Below are 22,269 nucleotides of genomic sequence, written 5' to 3'. Positions count from 1 at the left end.
CCAAAAAACATGAAACTTTGAACATATGTTTTTGGACAAAAACTTACAATACAATATAATATACCCCTGAACAGTGAATATATAATAATAAAACGATGATATTAGCGCAACCAATAGATTGTATGTTCTTAGATTGCAAAGGTGTAGTGTCAAAGGCTTATAGCACCGGATAATTCATACACATATTCACTGACGCTTTTATATTGTACGTTATAAATTTATTTATTGTTAAGCTTAATTCATATTTCATAGAATATATCGTAACTACAGATTGTGTTCTACAATCAAAGAGAGAACTCACAATAAATATTCATTTTTCTTTAAGTAACACCGATTCTATATGTTTCAAATGAAGTAACAAAAAAAAAATTATAGTAAAAAATGAATTGAGATTACAATAAAAAAAAACGTAAACGAAATTTTTTTATTTTTACTCTTTCCTTTTAACTTATAACAATACTCTAATTACTTAACAAGCAGAGCCAGCTTCCACCAGCTTGTTTAGTTTCTTGTTTCTCAATCTCTCCTCATAAACTTCACTTCCTTGCATCTCTTTCTCATATCTAAATTTAGGGCCGGCCCAAAGTGATTTGACGTTTAAAGCGTACCGTAAAAAATGATACCCTTAATCGAATTTTTTTTTTTTTTGCTTAAAATTAATTTTCTCTGCCCAAAATAAATTTTTTACCTTAAGATCAATTTTTTAAGCCTAAATTAATTTTTTGAACTTAAGATCAATTTTTCTTAAGCTCAGAATCGATTTTTCGAAGCCCAGAATCGATTTTTTAAAGCCAAAATCGAGTTTTTTGAAGCCCAAAGTCGATTTTTATAAGCTAAAACTGATTTTTTAAAACCCAAAATCGATTATTATAAGCCAAAATCGATTATTATAAGCCAAAATTGATTTCTTTTAAATATTTGATGGGGATAATGACTCTTATTTATAGGCAATTTTTCCTTTCCATTTTTTCTATTTGGTCGATATGGGACAACATTCTTTACACACTTATAAAAAAAAATTTGGGCTTTTTTGACTACCCCAAAAATAATATCTTTTGGGTCGCCTTGAAGTCATTTCTTCACGGGCCTTATCTCTGGGCCACCCTGCCTAAATCATATAAGTATTCTATTAACGTTAAGAAGAAATTTTACATGTTATTTTTATTTCTAACTCCAGGTATATTATATATATATATATATATATATATATATATCTTGAAAATAAAAGAAAAGCGAAAATGGTATTAATAGTGTTTACCTTGCTGGCATAGGTATTAAAGGAGATAGAATTTCCACAAGCTTGAGAGCTGCGTCTTCGGTATTCACAATTTGGTTGAAAAGAAGTATCTACCACAAGCTGAAGTATCTTCAAATGCTCGAATGTGAACATCTGCTACAAACTCTACGTCTACGTACGCTAATACTCCACTCTCATACATCTGCGCAGCTCCTGCAATTGCATTTCCATGACAATTCAATCATTACTCATATACACATATATATTGAGTGAGTGAATGTTTTGTATATACCTTTGAGGTAAGACATTGTGGGTCTAGAATTGTATTGAGCCACTGAGGGTCCAACGATGAATCCCGGGTTTACCGAGACCATGTTGACCATACGGTCCATGGCTAGTGCCCAAGCCGCCCTCTCCGTTTGTGTCTTCGCCATGGCATGCCATAGCTCCATAGGCTAACACAAGTATTTTTTATAAAAAAAAAGTAATTACTGTGACTTCATTGTGTATTTGTGTAGAATTGTATATTGAAATTGAGATGAGGTCTATAATTATATACTAGATTCTAACCCGTTCATTGGTGGGCGAGCGTGATTTTTGTTAGCTAAAATGAAAAATAAATTATAAGTGTTTAGTTCAGTGTATATATAGAGTTGACTGTTATGAATAGAATGATATGTCAACAGGTTCCATTATGATTTCATAGTTGCTGACTTCTTCTCGGCCAGAACGAACCTGTTGATATAAATATGAATAGTCAGCAACTATAAATTATGATTTCATTTAAAAATAAAGATAAAACAGCTTACATGTACGCAAACTCTTGAACTTCAGTTATCTCTTGGTTGAAAAGAAATCGAGACTGACCTCCTCCATTTCTGACAATGTGTTCACCTACAAAGAAAAATATAATTGTAGCATTTGACACCGTTATATACTTTGGTAGAAGTTCAGATACCAAATTAAATAATAATAATACATGGAGTATCTAACCTTTATAGAGATCAAATCTCCACTCAGTTAACAGAACAAAAATGCGATCAGTCTTTCTCGATATCCATGAATTATCAAAACAAATTGCACAGTTATCAAAGGCAAAACATTTGATAACAACATCCCTAAATTTAAAAGAAAACATAACACCAATGAATAATACATATAAAAATGAATTTGCATAACATATAGAAAATACACTTACTCGAGATCTCTTATATGAAATTCAAGAACTTTCTTTGGCTGGATTCTTGAAATGGAGTCAAAGTCATTGTCAATGGATATTTCACCAACAAAATCGATCACACCAATCAAGTCTATTTAAAAAAAAAAGAGTAGAAGTTAATATAAAATTATGATTCTCTAACATATGTATAATGGACTAATTATTATTAAGAACAAATAAACTAAATAAGCTAAATAAATCAATAATGAAAATAAAATTTTACCAATAGGAAACACATGATCCATTTTTCTCTTCACAATATCTCTAAATTTGATTAAATTCAAGAAATACCAATTAGATACCGGCTCATCGCGTATAAAGTTAAGCGTGGTATCTCGAGTAAGAAGGATATTGTAAGGATATTGTTCCAGTCTGAAGATCTGACAATAAAATTGCGAATTTTGAACCATTCTCCTTCGTGACATTCATTCTTGAAATATTCATGGATCCAATTATGAGCAGACACATGAATTTTACAGCCCTAGAATGATTACAGATTGTAATATACAAAAACTATTAGGGCAAAACCTTTTACTTGCATGCACCAAAAATTCATCTAGCATAAAAGATCAACTTATTTACCTCTTCGTCGGCAAATATGAATTCGACACGATCCCGACCACGGCTGTCTTTCTCAATCCATTTTTTGTAAATAACAGCACGTATCACCGGATTTTCTTCCCATGGCGTAAGCTTACTAACTAAGTCATGGTAAGACATAATTCGAGAAGTTCGTGTTTTGGAATTTTGTTTGTTCTGTTAAGCAATAGTCTCTGAAATAGAATACAAATAAAGTGGAACCGTTGTCAAAAACGAAAAGGATAACTTCTTCTAATTAATTTTGCCAGAGGTTTGGTTTTCTTGTTAAACAACAAAAATAATGATTAGACATATCGTAGCAACTAATGACGTTTATATACACTGAATGCAACATACTTTTCTATATTGTATTAATTTATGACAATTTTTTTTTGATTTAAATTCCAAAATATATACATAAATATTCGTTTCCTATGTTAGGACTGAAAGTATTTTACATGATATAGAATTTATATTTCATACAGGAGCGAAATTTCATTTTCACATTTAATACATAAGAGTTAATAGTATAATTATTTGTTATACATTTTAGATATCGAATAAAAATCACTCGGATTACTGAAATAAAATAAGACTTAGTTTGTTATCATATGTTAGGAGTGAAAAAGTAGTTTATGATTACAGTTTTTTGTTTCTATCTTATATAATAACCGTTTGACACCTAACAATATAAAATTATATTAAATGGCAACGATTCATTTATTATATTGGTTATCTTAAATTGAAATATAAAATGCATTGATCTCTAGTGTAATGATTACCATGCAGAAATAAAGTGTCTAGTATCTCACATATGTAGCATCAGTGACAGAATGTATCTTACTATATGTTTTTTAGTAATTAATAAATAAAAAGAACAGACGAAGTTGTTATAGTTAAACAACAAAAAAAATAATTAACATATACATTATCTATTTCTATATTATCAAAGAATATCAAATATATATAACAAAATTAATGCATATGTATACTTCTAATTACAGGTTATTATCATCATCATATAATAAATCATATTTATTCAATTTATTATATGGTTTCATTACTATTGCACCCCAATCGATTACCGAGACAAATCATTACTATTGAGAAGTTAAAAAGCTGACGTTATGACTGTTTATTCCGTAGCATGCATACGCTTTGTAGTGCAGTTATGAACACCTTTTTTATATAGGTTAACGTACAATATATTAACTGAACATAAATTGTAATTATATGTATGTGATCATTTGATTTTTAAAATAATAAGTATAACACAAGAGAGAATCGATCAGAAATAATTATATCGAGAAATTATAGCATAATAAGTTACCATAAAACAAAAAAATACAGAATCTAAATGATTAAAATTATAATTTTATCCTAAAAAAATACATCGTCTTCCCATCAAGCTTGTTTGGATAGCTGCAAATTAAATAAAAAGTTCTCATAGATAAGCATATAGAGTTAAATAGATTCAAAATTAGACAGAGGTTAACTAACTTGAAAATTTCTCAATTTTTGTGACGACTGTAGACACAATAAATAACATTTTATGAATACTCGTTGATGCTGAATTGTCTTCACGGCTAAAGATTACTCCAAAATCTTCAATATCATACCATTGATTTTCAACCAGCAAACAATCAAAATGATTAATGAATTTTTTGTTCACTCGGGCTTCTATAGTATGTCCCTAACACAATACAAATAAAAAGTTTCTGAGAAAATCTTATAATATTACTTCAGTAGTATACGCAACAAAACAATAAATTCATATAGTAAGCTATTATTGAAGTAACCTTTGGATTAGACAAAATAAGCATAAGAGTGACACCGTCATGTTGAATCCATTCCTTCCATTTCCGAACGATCTTGACTCGAATCTTCCAGGCTGAGGTATGAGTGTTCAAATCAGAAATGTAGTCGTAGCCAAACATAATATCAAACAATAGTAATTAGAACTTTACTGTATGCCTTCTAAAATATTACTTAAATAGTGGTGAATAAATTTTTAATCTCTGACGATGTAGGATTTAGAATATATAGGTAAGATACACAGGATAGTAAAGTGAATATTATAATAACAACGCCTATAATACTTAAGGAAATTTAAAAAATCACTGAATAAGAGTAGAACATAATTTGGAATTTATATGATATTGTTAAATATAGTACGAATAAATACTTAGATATATGTCATTTAAACACTTATTACATTTAATACTATAAATATACAAAAATATTCCATTATAATTGTACACATACCTTAATAGTATTAATGAAAATATCCTATGTTTAAATTAAGTATCGATGATTTATTGCATAAACAAACATCCAATTCTATACATAAGTATCGATGAGTTATTGCATAAAGAATGCCAGTTTATCATTAAAACGTACAACAATATAATGAATTTGTTATATAATTACCTAAAGCTCTATGGGTTTATCAAATATATATTCATACAATATTGTATGGGCCAAATTATATAATTTGCGTTTACTTCTAAACATGGAGATGTAGATTATATGCGAAGATGATATATAAACAGACAGAGATGAAGCTATAAGTAGTAAAGAAATATTAAAAGAGTTATTCTATTTCACTTTTCGTAAAATGCACATCGTTATTGAATATTTTGGCTACATATAAAAGCCAAAATGTTATGAAAAATAAAAATAATTATCAATAAACTTAATACTGAATACTTAAAAAGATAAAGGAATCATTTATCTTCAAATGGGACAAATGCTCTAGCAAGACAAGCATCTTTGAATGTGAGATGAGTAACACCATCAACAGTCTTAATATCATCATAAGATGTAGGACCTCTTACGATGTGCAACAATAACCACAAGTAAAAAAGCTCGAAATCTTCAATGGGACACTTTTTAAGTACCCCGGATTGACCAACACCACGTTTTCTGAGTCTCCATTCTTTAAGTCTGGCATTCCACACAAATTTGGTAGGAACTTCACTGTATAGAATGTGTCGACCATTTTGGTACTTCTGGTTACATTCCATCCAAGCCATAAATTTGCTTTTCGTAATGATTTTACCGTGTCTGACGTCAGTTTCGCCAAGCGACAAAGGAAGATGGTAATCCATAATTTCTGGTAAAAAAAAAAAACATATGTAAGTGTAAACCTTAAGTAGTAAAACTAAAACTGTCGAGAAAAACAAAAAACCTGGCATGTTAGTTTTCAAAACAAACAATTGAGCAAATGGACTGTATTAAGATGTAATATGATAAATTTTCATCCATAGTCTGATACCTATATATAGTTAGTATTATCTAGGGTTTTTAAACTACCATACCAAACCAATTAAAGAAATATTTGTTTACTGTATACGAATATATCCTGATAAAACAAACTATAAAAATAAGTGGAAGAAGTTGGAAACAAATATATGACACCATTAACTTCGGTAGTTATAAATATGAAGAACCAAATGTAATTAATATTGTTCATTTAACAAAATAGTTGTTTCAATTTAAAATAGGAAATATAAACAGATACCAAATATATAGGTACATTGTTTTACTTAATTAGTACAAAAATATATTTTTTTGATATCAAAAAACTAAAACAATATCAAACATAAATATAAGAGAATATGTTTTGTCAGTTGGAAATGTGATGAACCATTAAACTACTTAATAGGGATAATTATATTGTATACTAAATGAGACTTATTTATTCCAAGATGATTTAAGCTGAACGTCTGAACGTTTTTTTAATTTTAATTTAATTGGGTATATTATTAAGTTTAATGGGTCGAATTTTACAATATTGATAATTGACATAGTGTGTGGGTAAAATGTTACTAATTTTGGGCCAAATGGTATGTTATTAGTTTAAGAATTGAATTGTGTATTTAAAATTGCCTCATATATGCAGTTATAAATTCAACGCAATTATAATTAGGCATGTATAATGAAGAAAGTGTAGATGAAGAATACATATAACTATAAATAGATACATAAATTTTATGTTTTTAAATTATTCATCAAAATGTGACATATATGAACATATTATATATATTATATGCAATATAAATTTATTTATTTTGAAATGTATATTCGTTTGGAAATTGTGATAAATAAGTCAAATGTTATTTAATATGTTTTAAATATAAACGACTTTTGGGGAATATGAAACACAGCAAAGAATAATGAGAAATAACTCTCTAAGAATTCTATAAATACACACCATAAGAGAATTTTGATTAACTAACCAAGCAAACAATTACTCACACAAATACAACCCATACTACAATTATTCTTCTGATGTGATCCTCACATAGACGTACAAAAAATATGTTTACATGAAAGAAAAATACATGTTTTCCTACATAATATTCCTTGTGCGTCTGTGAAGAATCACATCAGAGTAAGTAGTTTTATTCATTATTATGTCGCCACAGAGTTATTGTAATTATATTACTTGTGAATGCTCTCTTTCGACAGGAAGTATACTGTTATACCAACTTCTGCATAGAGTATTGACAGTGTACTTATTGTAGAGTGAGATACAAGTTATTTTGCTCAGTAGTTAAACAGAAATGTATATCGTTTTCTATAGGTTTTTGCTATTGTAGATTTTTTATTATTCACTGGAATTTTTAGAAAAAACTCTAATTATATAGAAAATTGTTATTAGCTCAAATGAGATCCAATATTGTGTAAGAAATACCTTTTAAATGAGATTTTTTAATTTGAACTATAACGATTTTCCTAATTTATAGGATTGTTATAATTATTATTTCTCATTTGCAATTATCTCAAATAACAAAAAATATCATTTTATATATTATGTATTTCAGTTAAAATTGAATTTTAAAAAGTTGTTTAATTTTATAAAAAGATTTCCAAATTTTGAAATTATGTTACCATATATTGCGGTTTAAATCAAAATGTAAAGAGGAAAATCAAAAAATTTCAATATTTTTGTATGAGTTAATTTTTGTGAATTGGACGAAGAAGACGTGTGTAAATATTATGTCCATATATCAAAAGCGAAAGTTAAAAAGTCAAATTGGTTGGTTGAAACAGTATTCCCAATAAAAACATAGAAAATTATTGACATTGAATATTTTATAACTATCCTATCCTATATAAAATAAGAGTTGCTTCGATTATAAACATACTTCTTAAATTTTTTTCTTCCACCTTCAACGCCTGATAAGATATTAGAAAAAAATGAAGAATAACCAAGAAAAACTTTATGATGAAAACGGATTACTAAAAATTAATCCACCACCATTGAACATGAGATTTAGTGTGGAAGAAACACCATCACCTCCTCCAATTTCTGAATCAGAGATTGAGGAAACTAATATATGGGAAGAGATGAATGACTTTCTCAGCAAATTAACTGCGAATGTCATCGAGGTTCCTTCTGAGGTAATTTAAACTTTTAATTATTCGGTTTTATTGATGATTTCTGTATTATTGGATGTTTATATAAATATGTAATATCTGCAGCCTGATGAAGAAATATCGACTGATGATCCAAAGGAACGTTGCAAGAAAGGAAAACACGATCTCCATATAGACCTGGAGATAGGTTTGAAATGTATAGAATGCGGCTTCGTTAAGACAGAGATCCGGTACCTAGATACATCTCCGTGGGTAAGCTGTTAATAATCTATTAATACATTGATTTGTTTAACTAATATGTTTGAAGCTAACAACATTATATGTTTTTGAATCTTACAGGCACATAAGAATAAACATGGAAGGAGAAACTTTTGAGTTTAGCTAAAATTATCTCTGTTTTTTTTTTTGTACCTTAATTATCTATCTTTATTGGAATTATCTAAGCATGTTGCTACAATAAATTATATTATATTGGTACAAATAAAAAATAATTATTTTCCCAAATTACTTTCTCATATATGTGTATTGATTCGTAAGATTATTGTTCATTTGCATTTTTTTAAAAAAAAACTTTGAAAACCGCATTCTTCATAGTCACCAATCATAGCCTATAAGCTCATCTGCTACATAGATTATAATCCACATACATTAAAACATCGATAATTTATATAATATTTTACACTCAACTCTAAATGTTATGAGAAACGCTTAACGTCAGTTCTCAGCACTGAAATTAAAACGTCAATCGGAATTAATTTCAATTTACTCTTACATGTAAAGTTGTTAATACAGTAAAACCTCTATAAATTAATAATATTGGGACCATAATAATTTATTAATTTATCGTGATATTAATTTATAGGGAAAATTTGTTTTCCGCATATAATTTTTTAAAATTTCTTTGTAATAATGTTATATTTTACATTTTAACAAATCTCATGATATAAAATATGATTAAGAATCATAACTATCACAATAAAATAGTTTCTAACACCATATTAAATTGTCCATGTAAAAATATACATGTTCATAAGTTTAAAATTTATAAAAAAACCATAGCTAATATCAGTATTACTGATGATAAAATTGAAGATAACACTACAATACATTTAAAACATTTAAAGGTAAAAAAATCAATTATCACATCAAAAAATCGTCATAAATGTTGAATGTATATAGTAAAAGAGCAATAAAAGCTACTGATATAATAATTAGAGAGATGAGAACCAATGAGATTTCAATTTTAAATAAAAACAAACACATTAGTCATATTTTAGAATATTGTATTTACATATATTTGCATAAATTTATATCATTATTAATTTATGTTTTTGTTGGGACCATAAATTTACATAAGGGTTTCAAAAAAAATTATTATCTTATTATCTTATCGAATTTGATGGATTTTTACATTGGCCCGACTTGGGACCAGCAAAATTTATTAATTTATAGTGATTATTAATTTATCGAGTATTAATTTATAGAGGTTTTACTGTAGATCAATAGTGAGCAGTGGACCAAAAAAAAAAGATCAATAGTGATCATTTGATGAAATTGCCTAAGAAGCGTTATAGTTGCATTGTTTGATATAGTTATAAATAAGCAAATTAATAAAGGTAAGTAATAAATGTAATGTCGAAGTCTACTTACATAAATCGTTATGGAACTAAAATTGTCATAATATGAAAAATGGTCGTTACTATATTGTATTAGTATACTTTGGCAATGTCTTATGATTATGGAAATGTATAATATTCGATAGAAGAAATTTTCTATAAAGGAAGTAACCTTTCTAAAATCAAATGGACTCTATATATAGATAGTATATATTATATCCAAAACTATATATATATACATGTAAAATATATAAACAATAAATACAATGATATTAAATGACATAAGTAAATTGGCAATTAAACATTACCATAAATAAATACTAAATAAGTCAATTACAAATATACGAAAGTATGTTCGAATTCATCCCAGTTTTATGGGAAAATATTACATAATGGGAATGTTTAACAATTACGGGAAAATATAAGTACATAATAAGGATTAAAATTATGGCCAGGTCGGATCTCTATGGATATCGGTAAAAGGAAGCCTGACAAAAAATAATTTCAAGTTAACAATTGAAAAAAAATATTCAGTACACCATAAGATATATTATATATTTATTAATATCTATTAGAAAATTACCAGTCAAGATAATCAGAAACCTCTTTTATGTGAGGATTGAAAAGAATTTCAGAATGATCTCCAGCATTCCTTATGTGATATCTCCCTGTATGATTTTTAAAAATAAAGAGCACACATGTTAGAAGCCAAATTATCATATTAAGAAAGTGGAATTAAATGTTCCCACTCGATTATAAAATTTAATTACTAACCTTCAGAATCATAGGTCAGACGAAACATGCGCAAAGTCAAGACTGTTTCATAAGTACCTATGTCTTCCCACTTCTTCCAGAAATCCAGAGCAGTCTTTCCAATGAGTGTTATGTCCATATCAACATAACTAAACCAAAAAATTATGTTACCACAACATTAAAAAAAATACATATGTACAATATAAAACAAATTATGGGACTTTACATATCTTATAATATAAAACATCTTACTTCATGTCCCTTATCTGAATGTCCAATTTGTGAGAAGGTCCTAAAATCATCTCGTAGGGATCATCAATGTTAGTATTTAGTTCATCATCAACATAGATGATTACGCCGATCAAGTCTACAAATAAAAAATTACATTACACAATATTTATACTAATTCTTAAATTGAATAAAGGTGAGAAGTCTAACCGATAGAGTACTCAGTAGGGAAATTCCCTCGGACAATGGCATCAAATGGCATAAAATCCATCATATGCTTAGGATTGACTTGAAAGGTCTTATCTACAACAGTATCGGCGTTCATGTTGATGAGGTAGTAGTTTATAGTATTTCTGAATGATCCGAACGCATTGACAACGTTGAAGAATTTGACATAATTCCATTCTCCTTCTTTAAACTTTGGACCGAGTGAAGGGATAAGATCCTGATCTATCGAAGCCTCTATTTTGTAGCCATAAATTCGTGAACCAAATACTTTAAATTTTTCATGTGTTTAAATGTTCATAACATGCAACAGAATAAAAAACTTCAAAAAGATGAACTTACATTTTCGTCACCGAGAATAAGATGCAATTCCTGGCGATGATTACGGTAGTTGAAGTGTTCCCAAACTCGTAGAACTTTTATAAGAATTCTGAAGTCAGTTTTTGTGGGAAAAAGATACTCAAGGGTACAATAGCGAGGCATGTTTGAGGAAAATGATTGTTTTCCTCAATCTTTAGGTTTGTTTTCGTTAAGATGGTGAGACGTTTTTTTACTTGGTCCTTTATATGTAAAGCAAAGCAAGTATAGGGTTGAAAGGTTGTGTCGTTTTGTAAAATTAGAATAAATTGCAACCTTTGACATTTGTTGCACTACGTGAATTACGAACAAACCAAATTGGTTACATTCAATGCATAGGTATATTTAACTTTTATATTGATTAAATATATATAGAAAATACGTAAAGATGGTAAAAAAATGTCATATCTTTTACTGACTACTTCTCTTTAGTTAAATCAATTACTTCATTTCATTAATTACAAATAATTAATGAGAGTACAATCCCGGAATTATGTACTCTATTTTTTTTAATACAGACACAAATCACGGACGATACAAATTTTGAATATCATAGTTTTTTTTTATTGAAAACAAATAGAGTACAATTCAAGAAAAAATGCTAACACAATTAAATTGTTTGGATCAGTTATCTCAATGAGAATAATATATAAGTTAAGATTTTCAAGTTTAACACAATAAAAATAAGAAATAGGAAACAATAATCTCTTTTACTGAGAATGGTCTTCATATTCAGCTTGAAATAATATTAGGATTTTCTATCATCACATATATATTTATAAAAATTAAACTACATTAATTGAAACTCTCGATGGAAGTTGCAAACCTGAAATAATATTAGGATATCCAATTTTAATTCTATTTTTTTATGCTAATGAATTAAAATGTATAACATGGAGACTGACGAACATAGTATGAAAAACTTAAACATATTTTTATTAATAATTCAAATTCGAGAAACAATTAACTAACCAGATCCGAAAATATCCAAATGCTCAAAATACTAAACCAAATATTGGAAAAGAGAAAGTTATTCAATAAAAAATTGAATAACAACAAATTCAAAAACTCCAGAATATATGGGATCACATCTTCCCAACAACTTTACCACCACCACGTCCTCGAGTTCGTCCTTTTGCAACACCTTCATTGGATTCACTTGTAAGAAGAGCGTTCACCAAAACACCATCACTCTTCAGTGTATCCTCATCAATCACTTCTTTAGCATATGTCATTTCCACACTATTGCCACTATTACATGACTTCTTAGACGATGAGGATGAGTCGACTGAATCTTTAGGATCATCATGCTCACGCTTTGATAAAGGAGTTTTGATATTGCCAGAAACATTATCCGAAAACTCTTGGCTATGTGTGTTCATCAGTGATGCCTATAAATGCAAAATTTTCAGATATATTATTGTCCCATAAATATAAAAAATACATACACAACCATATCAATTTTACCTGATCGCCATACATAAGTAAACTCTGATCACCCCCATCTTCAGATTCATTCGCATCATCAACGGTGGTAGTCAAAACTTGATTGCCTTTCCAAACCTTTCCGACCTTGTATGTATTACTACCACCGTAGAAATTTTCTTTCTCAACACAAATTAGAAACTGAAATGTCTTCCCAACCAAGTTTTGCAGTGCATCAGGAACGACATCAGGATCTTGTATCTATGTTGAAAAATAATAAGTATTTGGGAAATGATTTTTTAATATAAAACTAATTGAAATAAAATATTTAAAAGTGTATAATACCTCATCGTATGTCCCTTTTAAAATTTCATCAGCAGATTGGTTGACAATATCCTTTGCATTTGAATCAAAAAGAAAACATTTGATCTTGCTCGTGTTGTCCATTACACAAAGATGGAGTTTGTATCTACAATATAATTTAAATGTAAACATGTGATTATATGTTTTTGGCAAACAATTTGTTATTTAGTAATTTATAAAATTTGGTTACCTCGCACTGACAGATGAAACTTTGGCATCACATGTTTCACATGAATAAAGCTTCTTAGTTTGATCACAAAATTTTTCGTCTTCGCGTTTTGGGATTTTGTAGACCTTTTTTCCACACTTAGTGCAACCCAAGTAAAACCATGACCAATCTGTATCAACCGCGTATACAGTACACATGATTTTGCATTTCCCAACCTGAATATTTAACAATATAACAATCACAATAATTGCATAAACTCTATTGAAAAATTAACACAAAAGTTAAAGTTTGAGTTATACCTTTAATTTAGTCGATACCATATATAAAATTTTATACCCTTTAAGTATTTTATGTTTTTAGTTTTATATTAAAAAATCATTTCCCAAAGACATATAATAAACTTATTACAACTTTGTTATATACCTCCAGATAATCTTGCAGTTCAGCAATAGTCACCATTGGAAACTGATCAAAATTACTCTCATCATCATAAGAAATCCTCTGATGTGGCTTGCTACTCAAGAAAGTAATATTTCCGCCATTTGCAGGTAAATTTCATATTGGAAAACAATTATTATTAATAATCACATTGTCAAAATTTGTGTTTGATATATAAATAAATTGTTTACCTATTTTTAAAATCAATGACATCTGGATCGTTAAGATCTATGAGCACCTTAGAGGTTTGAAAAGAACTGGTAATTTGACGTTCACCTATGATCATTTAAACAAATAACCAAAATGCATTGTATTTTATGATGAAACACCAATTTTGTAATTAAATATTTTTACCTCTAAAAACATTGATTTTTCCAAAACGGATTACAATGATAACCCCACGTTCGTCAGCATTCTGACAAGCCGTAGACTTGCTCGCCAAATTTACCCCAAAGTGTGCATGGTAAGCGCTCCTCTCTACATATAATACGGTTCAATTATAGTAGAGTAACTATTTAAAAGAATAAAAAATAACGTAAATTTCATAAAAAATAATGTTAACCGTGTATACTCACTTCGCATTAAACAAGTCGAACTCAAGCTTGCTTGTGTCCTTGTTCATGACGGGGATTGTTTCAAGTTCACGTACACTTTCAACTCGTCCAATAACATCTGGTATTTTGAAAAATGACGTCAAGTGAATACGTATATAAATGTAATAAACTAACTATATAGATAAATGGAAACTCACCGATCAAAAAACTTGTACTTGTGGAATCGTTCAAGATTGTATCATAATCTAAGAACTCAAAAAATCGACTGTCAGATCGATTTGCACTTTTGGTGACAACGGTGGATGAAATGAAAGACATCTTGAATTGATGCTTTGTGGCCCGGTATTGACCGGACGCCTGGTTCAACGAAAATTTCTCGACGAACTTCCATTCACCGACAACCATCAACCGCTCAAAACGATGCAAAAGGTTTTTCTTGACTGTGGCGTGGATTTTGGTACCCTGAAAATAAGAAATGTTTACTAGTAAACCATTAATAGCTAGTAGTACGAAAATGTAATTACACATTCACTTGATCATACCATTTCATCTGCGAGAATTATTTCGAGAGACTCTCCACTCTTAGTCTGGTATTGCTTCCAAGTGTGAAGCACCTTTACTTGCACCTTCCACCCAGTCTTGAATGGCTTTAAGTCAGCCAAAGGGGTTAACCTCATGTTGGAAGCCATTGCAAATAATTGAATTGAAGTAAAAGTTGAGAAAGTTGTAGTTGATGTAGAGTGAAATGGAATACGGTAGTGTTGTATTTATAGTGAAACAGTATAGGGTTTTCGCAATACCGTTGAGCTGTATGTAATCTGGCGGCCAAGTATATTTTTCTCAATTCAAATTTAACACAATATTGATTGGAAATAGCGAATCCTACATTTTTTGTAAAGTAGTTGTTATTGAGTATCTATACGGTGATCCGAAATAAATGGGATAGTATTCAGTAATAAACTAATAGAATATCCTCATAGATTGAGATTTAGAAATAACTCAAAATTAAATTTCAGGATGTTATACAATGCCATTAAGAGGGAAGATACATTGGCGACTAAGTATATAAGTTCAAATTTAAATTAATACAATTATTTGGCAAATAAGTAAATACGTCATTTTTGGAAGTTGTTATTATTATGTTAATAATCGGGTATGCGAGAAAAACGATTTAAATATTTGTATATTTTCTGTTATATTCATTTCATTAAAAAATGTATATAAAATAATATAAGCGGATCGACTAATTGTCTTAGTTGATAATCCATGAAACAAAAGTAGTTAGATAGTTAGTTAAGTACTAGTTTAAACTATGTTCTAGGTTGAATTTAGGAGTTTGACCTCTTTAATATTTCTTAAGGCAGTCTTAGATTGAATTCAATATGGACCTTATTCTATACATCACATGACGAATGAGAATACAATTTATGAACTTTTCAAATTAACCGAACTAAAACAATAAAAAAAAGAGTTAAATACAAAGACCTTCTTTTTGACACAGAAGTCTAGATCACACCAACACTTCTCATCAACATCCTTCTTTAGTCCTAATGTTATCACTCCAAATCGCAGCTGTTAATGAAGAAGAGAACACAAAGCACAAAATAGAAAAATAATCAGATCGAATTCAACTTTACTGTATTAGTCTCTCTCATTCCAACTAATTTTATTCTCTTCGGGTTTTTTCCTCTTCTTCGTCGTCTCCAATCGAACTGGAGATACATGAGAGAACGAAACTTCCGCATCTAATTAATCTTCAATCGATTCTCTGTTGATTGAGGCAATATTCCCTTGCCCATTTCCGAGATAGATTCGTTGAGAAACATGGCGAGCAGATCTGGCTTCACCGTCGTGAAAATTTTGGCCTCAGACGAAATGATTTCGTGAAAATCCAAAAATAGTTTAGGAATGAATTTAACAATTTTCATAGTTGATGTCGAAAAAATCCAATTATTCACGAGAATCCTTTACGATCTTTCGTAAAAAACGGGTCTGTGTGGTGTTTGTCCTTGGTGGTTTTTAGATTCTACAAAGCCCAGTATATGCCCATTAATGTTTTTTCTTTTACTCATTCTCTCCAACTTTGAATCTTTTAATGTCATTTAGTTTAATGCCATTAGGGGTCGTGTATCAGGCAGTGCTCAGAAAAATCGCTAGGCGGTAGGCGGGCGGACGGGCTCCGACTAGCGCCTAGGTCAAAAATCGGTGATTAATTTTTTGATTAATTTATATTATATTTAATTTTTAATTATTTATATTAATCTTTTTAGATGATTTTGGAACTTAAACTCGCTTATATTTGATTTTGATTTGATTTCATTGTAATTTAGTTGAATTGAAATTGTTAGTTAGGGATTAGGTCGTCAAAATTGTTAATTGGTTAAGTATTGAATGTGATGTCGTTTTTAATTGGGAAAGAAAAATAATAGGGCTAATTTTAGGCTGATTTCAGAAGAAAAATATGGAAATTTTATTAATAAAGTTGAACCAATTTCAAGTTTTTTGATATTTTTTGGGTTGATTTTCAAAAATTAGACGACAATTTTGTTTTTTAATCGGACTTAGGTGGTTTTAGGCGGTCCTAGGCGGTCTTAGACAGTGAAAAATTGGAGAACCGCCTAGAGCCGCCGTCTAACACCTAGTTGGGGCGGTCACCCATCGCATGGCGCCTAGGCAGCCGACTAGGCGGCTAGGCGGCCGAGTTTTTAAACAGTGCATCGACAATGTGCATCGGTCATGTTACTCAATGATAAGTGTGTTTATATTTTTGATGTATCATCTCATTTTCATAAATTGTAGTTATTTTATACATGTAATTCTTAGTTATGTATATAACAGACTTTGGATTTTTTAGTTTTACTAGTGATTTAGTGCGGGCTCAAATTGTTATTTTATATGTTTTCATTAATATTTTATTGTTCTTTTCTTGTATAAATTTTATATGTATGTTTATGCTATGACATGATTGTTATTGTTGTAATTTGATATTTCTATTTGCTTTCAAAATAAATTTATAGCTCGTGGAGTTTCTGATTTAAAATGTATTTGACATTTTTTCATACTTTGGTAGTTATACCCTTGTCTGCTAGTGTTCAATAGCTGCAGAAAAAAAGTTAAAGTTTGTATTGGTATAGTTGTTTTTCAGTCTTAACCTTATTCTTTGATTGTAATTTTCTTGTATAGATTGTATGTTAAATTGTTTATTCAAATAAATAGCATCTATTTGTAAGTGCCAATCAATGTCTGTTAAACAAAGAAATATGTAAAAAAGTGCAATGAATGACTTTAATTCAGAAATCGAGTAAAAGTGACAAGTATCTCTAAGTAGAAATCAAAAAAGGATGCTCTTCTAGTTTTTCTAAACATGTCGATTAAGCATTAAATTTTAACATAAACTTCCTTGTAGACAATATTCATTGTTTTCCTTTGCAGTACTTCTTTCTCGTCAGTAATAAGTATTTTCAAACCTTTTTTAGATGTTACTATTGAAACTGCTACATAGAGCTGACCGTAAGAAAAATACATGTTTGGGTAAATATAACTCAACTCTCTCAAGCGTTTGACCTTGACTCTTATTAATAGTCATTGCAAAAACAAGTGTTATGGGGAACTGTCTACGACGCATACAAAAGGGAAAGTGTGCATCCACCGGTGTTACAAACATCCTTGGTATTAACACACACTCATCAACCTGATTTTCATAATTTCCCGTAATCATTATAGCCTCGATAACATGATTTGCCAACTTAGTCACTATCAATCTTGTACCATTGCGCAATCTACTCTTACAGGTCAATGTTTCGTAGTAACATTATCAGAGCTCCCACCTTCAAGGATAGTTTGCGATTAGGCATTCATGAAATCTTAATGCTATTCAAAAACCCTTGCGTATATATGATGTCGTCAGCATCATTTATGTCTAAAGGTTCAATACTATCTGCACTTAGATATCTTTTTTCTTCACCTGAATACTTAACAATTTCAAACATTAGTTACATATAACAGGATTATTAATTTTAGTACCGATTTTAATAATCATTCTCTATTTAATTTGAAATACGAATGTATAAAACATTTAAGGTGAAGATCGTTCGTGACTAAGTCCATATTATTGTTAACATATGTCTACATATTCTAAATTTATTGGCCGAATTAATGATATTAAAATTGTCTTAAAAGTTTGAAAAATACCTGGTAACTTTGATAGCATATATTGGTTTATGATCTCCACATCCACATTCATAGGACTTGATATAGCTCTATCTCTGAAAAACTGTGCATCTGTATTGGTGGCAAATCAATTCACCATAAATCTCCCGAACAATCAATCGTACAAGATCGTCGCAATCAAGAATTAGCAAATCTTCTTGTATCTCAATTTCGACTTCTCCAGTATTAGGCTCGTTTATTTTTCCGTCAATAAAATCTAATATCCACTTTGAGAATGCTTTAAGATCTTCAGCATCGTCATCAGTCATACCTGCATGCAATCTCATATTTTATGTAAGTTGTAAGACTTCACCTTTGTACCAAAGCACTGACGAATTTAAAGCGGCCATCGCAGTTTGATACCTTGTCGCATCTGGTATTACTGGAAAAACCTGTCTAAAATCACCGCCAAAACAATCACCTTACCACCAAACGGTTCCTAATACTTTAATATATCACACATGCTCCTATGCAATGTCTCGAAGCAGAACTTGCTCATCATGGGGGCCTCATCCCATATTATAAACCGGATCTCTTTGATTAATTCCACCAAATACAAACCCGACTTCATCGAGCATGTGGTATGGTCATTAACATTAATAGGAATGGACAATCTAGAATGTGTCGTTCTACCACCTTGCAATAGCAGTGACGCAATCTTACTTCACCTTTTGATCTCAAAGCAGCACCTAGAGCACTCCAGAGAAAAGTTTTTCCAGTACCACCAAAACCGTAGACAAAAATAAAGACTCCACCAGAATCCTGGTTCACTGCATCTAATATCTCTGTGTAAATCCCAAGCTGTTCATCAGTTATCTTCGACATGAACTCTATATGTTTTTCTCACAGTTCATTTCGATTATAGCTCTTCTCGTCACATATTAGAGTATTTTTGTATTTGTCAATCTCAATATCATCCAAACAGGGGATCTTGTTGAAATTGGATAGAGAATTACCACTCGTTCTGATAATCTAAAATTTTTAATTTCTTCATCATCCATAACCAAATCTGCGGATAGAATTGGAAACAATTAGCGGGAAACAATTTAAAGTGAACACAACATACTTATTTGTGTAGAGTTAGAAACTTCTGCAACTTAAGATGATGGCAATAGAAATTGTGAGGTTCCAACAGAAAAATTTGTGAGTTTGTTAAAAACTGGATAAAAAATTGATGACCAAAGTTCTGCAAGTTTTTGAATTTTTGCAACTTCTAAAACACATTTCAAATTGGTGATAAAAAATTAGGTGCTTATTACTTTAAGTGGAAGCAACCCTTTTATTTGCCTAGAGTAGTTAAATTCTGCAATTATAATTTTATATGACAAACAAATTTGTGAAATCCATAGCTTATAAAGACGATTTAACATGAGGTGATAGGGACTTTGAAAACATGTCTTCATAGCTTATGAACTCTGGAACTTCCGAGCTCATTTAAAAACGATATAACACGAACAGGACTACATGTTTTATCATTAAATAAATTTTGATCAAATCCAAGACTTTGAAATCATGTTAGCAGGAAAAATGACTTTCTTGGGTTTTATCTTCTTTTGATGGTGTAAAATATCATCTGATAGCATTTTCCAAGTTGCGTTCCAGACATTTAGGACTGACCCAATACTATTCGATAGCAACATTATAACAAATAGTTTACGTAGAAACCGTCCAGATCCCCAATAACTGGCTTCTTTAATTGTTTCGATATATTCTTTGTCATCATCCAACAATCCTAATGCAAAGCAAACTTCTTGGAAAGTAGCATAGAGTACACCGTTTATTGTTCTAATATCTTCAAAACACATATGTCCTTTCACGAGGTTAAGTAAAACTTGTAGATAATATACTTTGCCTAATGTAGGCAGCACATATGTGATCCTGCCTATAGTTTTTTGTCGTTTTCGTGGCTCCCAAGTTCTTGTCTTGACATGCCATGCAAAATTAGTTGGAAAATCAGCATAAGTGAGCTCTTTAGGTTCTGGATTCATATTATTGCATTCCATCCATGCTAAGAATTTAGAGTTACTAACAGAGATATGATTTAATACATCTTCAACCGGGTCATCTTCGTGATACACGAGAAGTTGTTGATGAGGATGATGGAACGAAAGCTTTTCAACTGCTATCGTACGAAACTGAATAACAAATGCCAAGATACGCCATACTGCCTCACAAGCGGACACATATCTGTATATTATATTGACTTTAGAAACTAAAAAAGTTAATTGATAAGACTAAAAAATTTAACATTATAGAGTAATGAAATATAGTTTCATTGTGGTTATTTGTTTCCATATTTAAAAATTTTGGTTTGTAATGAAAAACAACTTAAAATAATAGTTAAAAAATCAAATTTTAACCTGCAACTATAATGCTCTTTTATTTCGTTTTTTTTTATCACTTTCACCAACTCCAACTATTACGTAGTCAGGGCTTTTGGTTATGTATTTGAACTTAATAGAGCATGATTGGTTGCACCATTCGACATTGATGTGGGCTCAAAATCGAATCAATAGATCCTGATTGTATGGAATAACCTAAGAGTTATCACATTCAACTCCTTTCTTATTAATTGTTCTACCATCTTTCCGCCTCTGATATTTCGGGTAACCAGCTTCATCAATAGTTTTTTTTTTGTATTAAAGGTCTTGGGGAAGAACTTTGAACATTTTCCTACCTACCCTACAAGGACTGCGCTGATTGTTTGTGTTGCATGGTCCATGTAACATGACCTTACCAATAATGTCGTATAGAAGGGGATCTTCATCTTTATCAGGATTCTCAGCACTAATAAACTTGTTGATGTCCTCACCAAGACCTAAGAGCATGTCCATCGCTGAGTTCTACTATAGGTTCTAAAAAAAATTTTAATAATAAATTTTGAGAGGAAAGAGAAAAGAGAAAGTCTCCACCAAAAAAAAACATTTAAAAATGGAGAGAGAAGAGAGGAAAGGAGGAGAGAGAGTGTCCCAGAAAAAAATTAACCAATGAAAGTGTGCCACGTTTTTATGAACCTCCCTTAAATGAAGTTTTTATATAAGAGTTTTAGAGATCGGGTTTGTAGAACTTTTTGCATTTTCATTTATGTTAATTAGTAAAAGTATATAAGAACTCCATCTGAACCCAGCGATGGAGATGGTCTAAGAAACTAAGAAAAAAAACTATATGCGCATGTGGTAATCCTCTTTTCTAAAACTCTATTGTCTATATTGCTGCATTTATGAGGCAATAAATCAGTGCATTTTAAAAGAAGATAAGTGTTATGAAAATTACCATGTGCTTGAACTAATGCATGCGTCAAGCTTTGGCTAAACATGATTCCACGAGAGGAAGAACAAACAAAAGGGAAAAAACTGGAGCATGACCTATTTAAGTGTTTGTTGATGTGCAGCTGCGTGAATTATAGGGTTAGGGGTTATGAAAAGTGGTTTTATATAAAGATAATAAGAATTATGGTTTTTATTTTTTGGTATATTTATCTGCTTAATTTTTTTTGTTAAACTTACAATTAA

General features: G+C 30.1%; 1 pseudogene; it reads right to left on the bottom strand.

Annotated features, from left to right (window-relative positions):
* Positions 1-469: 469 nt before the first annotated feature.
* Positions 470-21,591, bottom strand: LOC18021942 (annotated as a pseudogene).
* Between the last annotated feature and the right edge of the window lie 678 nt (positions 21,592-22,269).

The sequence above is a fragment of the Eutrema salsugineum genome, unplaced genomic scaffold, assembly GCF_000478725.1.
Source record: "Eutrema salsugineum unplaced genomic scaffold, Eutsalg1_0 scaffold_15, whole genome shotgun sequence".
NCBI classification, from domain to species: Eukaryota; Viridiplantae; Streptophyta; class Magnoliopsida; order Brassicales; family Brassicaceae; genus Eutrema; species Eutrema salsugineum.
This window is presented reverse-complemented; position numbering and strand designations above follow the sequence as displayed.